Genomic DNA, 8037 nt, shown 5'->3' with positions numbered 1-8037 from the left:
TGTGACTTTAGGTCGAGGAGAAGTAGGAGGAGTTGTATTTGTCCCCATTGTTCTCTTTTTTGAAGGAAGAGATTTGTCTTCTATCTGTTCATTCTTCCTCTTCTTCGTCACTACTTTGCCAGTTTGCGGATCGATAAACAAAATCTTTTGTTTGGGATCTGTCTGCTGCTCCTGTATCGGTACCGAAGGCCTTGGTTCCGAAAGGTGCTTTTGTTTTCGATCGTCCATGTTCGGTGTTTTCGGCACCGAGTGTTTACTCGATTCCGACTTCTTCGGTGTCGAGTGAGTCTTCAACGTCGAATCATGTTTCTGTTTCGACATGGAATGTTTTGATGCCGAGCTTTCCCTTGCATGAAGCTTCGGTGTCGAAGTCGATGTCGACCGTTTCTCGGATCCGACATGGTGGGAGACCGAGTGTTTCGGTTTCAGTTTCGGTTTCGTTGCCGGGCCCGAAGGCGGGGCGTCGGAAACTTTTTTCTGCGGTTTGACCGGGCTCGAAGGCGGGGTCGTTACCACACGGGGTCGGTTTTTTGGTAAGGGGACGTCGTCACTCACGGTTTGTTGCACGTCGAGTTCTTCGACATCCGACTCGTCCCCTTCTGACCCCGACTGATCCTCATGATCCTCTTCTTCCTCAAGTTGCTCGTCTCCGAACAGCTCCGGGATCGCCTCCGACTGCATTCTGGAAACCTCGTGCCTTCGAGCTCGACGATTTCTAATCGTCGACTTGGAGGAGAAAGCTGCGCAGGCTTCGCAGTCCCTGGATTCGTGTTCAGGCGATAGGCAGAGGTTGCACACCTCGTGTAGGTCCTTGTGTGGGAACTTAGCACCACACGTTGGACATTTCTTGAATGGAGTCCTTTCCATGGACTCCGGGCTTGATTGCGTCGAGAAAGGCCTCCTGTTCGTCGACGTAGATCAAAGTTTTTTCTTCGATGTTGAAGTCGAAACGCGCCGGAATGGAAATGAAACGCGTTCGATAACAATACCGTCGAATTGGAAAGGGAATACGCGCCGATAAGTCACTTCTTTCCGAAGTCGATCTGGAGCATCTCAATCCTCATCCAAACCCGATGGCGGAAAAAAACAATCTAAGGATGGAGCCGATGCCCATGCGCACTACCAACCAGAGGAGGAGTCACCAGGATAAAAAAGACTCTCCAAGAGAAAAACAAAGTGCAATCATCCGAGCCCAACACCAGATGGCGATCTATTCATAATGTACCATCTGCAGCCCATATGCCTCGAACGCATTGACACCCTATTTTAAATAATATTACTACTTTTTGTTTATTATTTCAGATCGAGCAATAAATTAATCGACTGGTCTCATATCATCCTTAGGACTAAGTTAAGGTCCCCATTATTTTAATAGTAATCTTACAATAACAAACCTTTATTCTGGAAATCCTGGAGACAACAAGGGCTGCTTTGGGTGAATCAATTATATAATCAGGATTTGATTATGTCCTTTACACAAGCCCGGTCCATCTTTGGCTCCCTTCATCTTTTTGTTCTAAATACTCTCTCTTAACAAAAGCTATTCAGTCCGCTCACTTACAACACAGGTCACCTCCTCTTAACAGTTCTCCTGAATCTGTTCGCACAGATAAATTACACTCCCTACTACTTCGAGAGTCTAAAGCTTCCACTATATATAATTTTTTACATACTTTACCTATACCAGGAGACAAAAGTAAGACAGAATTACTGTGGGAAAAGGAATTGGAAACCTCCTGGGCTAGCCTTCTGGGATAAAATTTGGCTTAAACTTAGAAATCCTTCTAGGGCCGCAAATACGACACAAACACTCTTTTTTATATATAACAGACTCCTATTCTCACCTCGTGCTCTCAATACATATCACTCTGATGTTCCACATAACTGTTGGTCTTGCTCGCTTGCATGCTGATTTATTCCATTTGCTTTTTACATGCAAGTTTGTCCGAACTTTCTGGGAAAAAGTATGGACACAACTCAATTTTTCATTCCAAGCATCCTTTCTCTATTTTAGATATCTTTTTAGGCAGCTTATCTCCTATTTGGGACATACTAATGTAAAGATAATTGACCTATTATTGGCAGTGGCCTTCCAACAAATAACGAAGAACTGGAAGGATTTTACTAAGCTTTCATACCAAGCATGGTGGTATGCTGTTTGCTACAATCATAGGCTAGACACCAGCTTTGTGTACCCATCACATCTGGCATCCAAGCACTTAGACCTGTGGGCACCAGTTATATTATTTATTGATGCTAGTGCTAAACACTATGTTACCCCTACTCCTCTGCAGCAAGAAGTCACACAACCTCCATGACTTCCTTTATGTTAATCTATATTTCTATTTGTAATTCCTTATTTATAGTATAGCATATGATATGGTTATTTTGACTGTATTTGTAATCCTTGATTGCTTTTTTTTATATCCTGGATATTCTTCCAAACCAACTGGTACATTGCGTGCAATCTTATTATTTTCACTGTTTTTTATATTGTGCACATTATTGTAACTCTTTATCCTAATAAACTTTTTTCTGAACTTAAATAGTAATCTTACCATCAGAATCAAATAATCTTGAATTATTTCCAGTGATGGGATCACCCACATATCCCCCCTGCTTTGTGGCATTCCTGCTGACAAGGGGACCATGCCCCGGAATTTGACATACCTGCTCTGGGAACCCCTTTGCCTTCACAGACGTTTGCGTCAGGACCTCTATGGTAACTCTTGATAAAGCTGGGCAGACTTTAGCATAGCCAAAGAGAGTGGGACCAACCAAAGGGTGAGAGACATAATCTGCATACAAAAGATGAAAGAAATCAGCAAGTGTGATGGGAAGAATTGGCGATATGTGAATAAAATGCAGGGGACTGGATACGTGGAACATCAGAACAACAGAGAAGAGGAAGGCACATGAAGCAGAGGAGACAGAGCGGCTGAGGAGCTGGGAAGACAGACTGACATTAAGATGAGGAAGCAGAAAGCGATGGAAGAGTAGAGATGATGGAGATTGACGGGCGGCTTGGGTACGAAAGGTGGTTTGCCAACAGCTTAAAACACTGGGTGGCACTATAGTTGGGAGAAAATGGCAATAGGATGAGAGATCCCTGTTTTTTCATGCCATATGGTTTCACAGTGATAAACTAATACGTTGCAAACGTGGAAACATTATTTTGACCTGACCTTTTGTTTTGAGTACTGATACCAGTCATTTCCTTTTGTTTTCTGAGGGATGACAAAACTAAGCATGCTACCAGATGTCGGGCATCTGTTGCAGATATCACGATGACCCACAATACTATTATATTTTGGGTACACAAATTAAAACCAAGTTAAAACGTCTGGAAAACTTCGCTTAGCACAACATTATTTGTTTGAATGAAGGTTTGTTCGACTGACACACCTGCTCTCTCATATCCAGATAGTTTATAGACAACAGGATTTTGATTCTGCGTTAAATATTTTTTGCATTTTAGAAGTACCAGGAGACTGTGGTATCAACTATAACTCTAAGGTTGAATTTTCCTCCCTTTTTATGAGTGTTCCCTTTTCAGCAGACTTGGCAATATGTGAGCAACTTTCTCTTTTAATCAGGGTCGTCTTCATACTGTGCTTGAAATACACTTCTGGCTTCCGGGACATAAACCCTTTTGCATACCTTTCCCCTTTTGAATGAGAGCTCGTGTTTTTTCGTCCCTCTTCAGCAAGCCTCCTTTTGTCAGGGCAGCGTGCTTTAGCCGTGGCTACGTTGAGGTTTCCCCTAAGAGGTGCCCCACCCTTTGGGTTCTCTCTCCCCAGGACCACCTGCGGAGGCACAACCCTCCAGTGTATTGTAGTAGAGCCGGGATGCTTTGAGGCAGGACCACAGACTTGTTCTCTTTCTCGTCTTGTGTTGCATGCATAGACCTTTGGGGTCCTGGTTAGGTCCTGTCCGATCCTCGCAATGTGGTCGACGGGCCTCCTCGGATTGCTGCTGAACTTCTATCGCAACTGCGTCTTGGCTCATTCTTCCTCTTCCTCCTTCATTTGTGAAGACAGATTTGTAGGTTTGTGTGTCCGTTTGTAGGCCTTTCTTTCTTTCTCTGTTGGTTCCACCTTGAAGTTTCTCACCTCTTACTAACTCTTTGTTTGCTTTTCTTTTCACGGCGCGGGCCCATGACGACAGGTCGAAAGGTGTTGGGGCCTCTGTACCAAATATTCGGGAGTGTCCTCTTCACATACCTCCCCTCATCAGTTCAGGAAGAGTACAAGGTAACCTAGAAAAGAAATACGTATTTATTTGATCTTTTCCCTTTCACTGTAGGACCAGGAAATCTCGATAATGCAGAAGGCTTAGGCCTTTGAACCTTTAAGAGGCAGAATTCAGGGGAGGATGACAGCCAGGTGTGATCCCTGGTTCCTCTTTTGGCCTGTGTTGAGGGTCAATCTGATTGGGAGTCACTCCTGCTGTGGTAGACTGTCCGTTTGACAAAGGGTAGGGTAGAGGAGAGGCAAATTTAAAGGAGTCGACGCATTTAGCACAAATTTCCAAGGACCAGAATCTAATCACATCTGTGCCTGGATTTGGACAATACAGGTGAAGTGAGTCTCACAAGTTATTAAACAGCCCTGTTTAGTAAGAGAGAAGATCACTAAACCTTCTAGCTGCTGGAACAAGGACTAGGTACCAAGGGTGCTAGTTGCCCTGCTGGGTGATGGGTCACCAACCAGTAAGCCAAGAACACTTGTCCGGAGTCTAGAGCCCCCACATTCTGCCTACCTGCCAAGATCAGTAGAACCTGTGAAGAGAAGAAGGAGAATGGCCCTGCCCCAATGGGAATAGCCCAGCAGAAACTACCAGGCCAGGCCATCCCTGAATTGGAACCCAAGCAAACCATTACTGGTTTTGCCTTACTTAGGGCTAATCAGCCAGGTACTGCTAGGCTCCAGAGCCAGTCTACACGGATTCCATGTCTGGGCATACCTGTGCCACTTTGGGCAACACACTAAAGTATAGAAAAACTGATATATGGAATGCTTGAATTGATCTCAGCCACTTGTAAACACTTGAGGTTGCATCCCAGTCCACAGTTAGTTTGCACACCATACCACCTCAGTTGGGATCCAGCCATATGCAAATAAGTCTTTACCCAGCTTCAATGTGAACTGCCAGGCCAGATCCTCCCTGAACCAGAAAACAAGCAACACCTGATCGGGCTGGACTGTTTCCAATGGAGTAGGGTCAAGGCTGATCTGCAAATAAGTGGGCACTGTGCTATGTATTTTTTTCTTTTCTTCTGTTTTTTCCGCTTTAGGTTAACACTTAATAAAACAATGTAAAAACTAACCTGTTCTGAAATTCAGATCAACCGGTTTTAAAAACTTTAGTTTTTTTTCAGAGACAGTGAGATGCTCAACTTACAAATTATGATAAAATGTTATGCACACATTGGCGAGCTGTTCAAAGCAATCATCAGCATGTCAGGTCTCACGATCTTGAATCTTTTTAATAGGAGTTTGTACGCTCCCCATTTTAATTTTCCAAGCTAGAGTGGCCTAGTTTATTGTGGAGTTACTCCTTGCACTCCACCACATAGCGCAGTCATTCTTATTATTGCCAATAAACGGGGCCAGGGCTAACTGTTGTCAAGGCAGACAGGCCTACAACAGACTTGCAGGTAAGAAAAGGGGAGCTTATCAGTTTTATTCCCTGAACGGAATATAGATGGCATGACTTGCAATACCTGAGGTTCTCAGTGGCGGGCCAACAATATCAATTCAAAGTACTTAGCTTCGGCTTACAGTTTGCCCCAAAAATGTTTTACCAAATCCCTAGCCCCAATAGTAGCTCATTACGGCAAGGATGTGTACTGATGGTTCTAGTGATGGAGTTTGCAAAGAAAATAAAGCCAACAGATATTGCCAATTTGACTGGAAATGACTTCCCAAGATGGCCGACCTGTGAGGAGCTCCGGCCGGGAGCTCCCGACCAGGCATTGCCTTTACTGCTTGTTAAGAGGTGCCTTCCCGAGGGGCTGCTCCCCTAAAAAGAGGGACTCTCAATTTTCTGTTCAAGGTACCCTTTTATTTCCTACCTGCAATAGCCCAATATGATTGGCGGGGCGATTGACCCCTTAACACTGCCTGACCCTAAAATGGCAACCGCGCTAGTAGCGCTCTCTTATTACCAGTCTAGGGGAGTTAAAGCTTTACCTCACTCATACCAGATACTTATCTCTTCACTTGCCAGCTGCCCATTTGTTATCTGGGTACAATAACGAGTATCTTCATTGACTCTGATCTCCCTGCATATAAAATGGCGCCCACCTAGTGGAAACCTGACATTCCACATCATTTGTGACTGTACACTCAGCATCCACACACTTCTTACCCGATAGTGCAGAAGCCAGCTAAACCTCTCCCAATCGCATGGGTGGTTCGCTCTGGACTACAAATACCACAGAGGCATGGAACGCGATGCTGCACGGTACCCCCTATCGCCGAGATGACCGAACACTTAATCTTGACACTGGACTTAATGACTATGTGACTCCATCTGAGCTATGAGCCCATTTACTCTTACTTCCTGGGCCCCCACAACGTATTTCTCTACAACTGCCGATCTGCCAGAACTGTACTGCTTCGTAGCCCCCTGTTCCCCCCCACCCGCACTATTCGGTCATTCCCCTGAGTACACGTGACCCCTACCCGGACAGCGGAGTTTGAGCTTTTTGTCCATCGCCCTGTGGAGCTGCTCTGTTCAGCTAATTGAGGAGATCAACCTTGAATCATCCCCTGACCGTCACCTGCCCAGCCAGACACTGGACACAGTTTTCTCCCCTTCTCCCGGTCTCGCCCCGCCCCCTCTGCGTATTTCTGTCATTCTGCCTTTTCCTTGTCTTCTTTCTTTCCATCTTTCTGACCGATGCCCGTTGGAGATTCCTAGATAGCTATAGGGTAAACTAGCTTTGGATTTCATCCCTGGCCGTCACCTACCCTTCTGGTCTTTGGGCCGACTTTTCCTTTATCTCTTATTCCATCTTCCCCCTCGTCCACTCCTTTCTCACTCCCCCTCTCCTCCTTCCCGCTCTACTTGTCTCGCCCGGAGTACACATGATCTCTACCCTGACAGCGGAGTCCGAGCATTTTGTCCGACGCCCGGTGGAGCTGCTATGTCCAGCTAAGGAGGAGATCTGCCTTGGTTCATCCCCTGACCGTCATCCGCCCAGCCAGGCCTTGGGCACAGTTTCTTCCCTTCACCCTGTCTCCCCTCCCTCCCCAATTGTATTTCTGGCGCTCTGCTTTCTCCGCGTCGCCTTCCTTTCTAGCTGTCGGACCGGTGCCCGTTGGCGCTTCCTAGAGAGCTAAAGAGGAGTCTGGCTTTGGATTATCTCCCTGACTGTCACCTACCCACTTGGTCTTTGGGCTGACTTTCCCTTTATCTCTTTTCCATCTTCCCCCTCGTCCTCTCCCTTCTCACTCCACCTCTCCCCTTTCCCTCTCTATTTACCTCTCCGGACATTGGACACAGTTCTTCCTCATCACTCTGTTATGGCTCCTTCCTCCCCTCCTTTCCTATAAATTCTCTCAACCTCGTTGTTTGTTTTCTGTACCTTCTAATGCAACTTTCCCCTGGTTATGCGCTCTGATACCTACGGGTCTAGATAGCTGTATAACCTTCGCAAATAAAATAAACGTAAAACAGTTTTAAGTTTATTTTATTTGCGAAGGTTATATACCGCTATCTAGACCCGGAGGTATCAGAGCGCATAACCAGGAGAACGTTGCATTAGAAGGTACATCAAAAGGATTATAAAGCGCTGGCTAGGCCCGTAGGTATCAGAGTGCTAAAACAGAGGAATATTGCATTACAAATTATATCAGTTACAATAGCGTAGTAAGGTCTCAGACCTGTGCAACATAGCTGATGACCGGTGGAGCTGCTTGACAGCTAATGAGATTGGCCTTGGTTTCCCCCTTGACCGTCACCTACCCAGCCGGACATGGGGAATTGTTCCTTTTCGTCTCCCCACTATTACTCCTTCCTCCCCACCCT

Source organism: Lissotriton vulgaris, chromosome 4_1 (assembly GCF_964263255.1).
Source record: "Lissotriton vulgaris chromosome 4_1, aLisVul1.2, whole genome shotgun sequence".
In the NCBI taxonomy this organism is placed as follows: Eukaryota; Metazoa; Chordata; class Amphibia; order Caudata; family Salamandridae; genus Lissotriton; species Lissotriton vulgaris.
Note: the sequence above shows the minus strand (reverse complement) of the source record.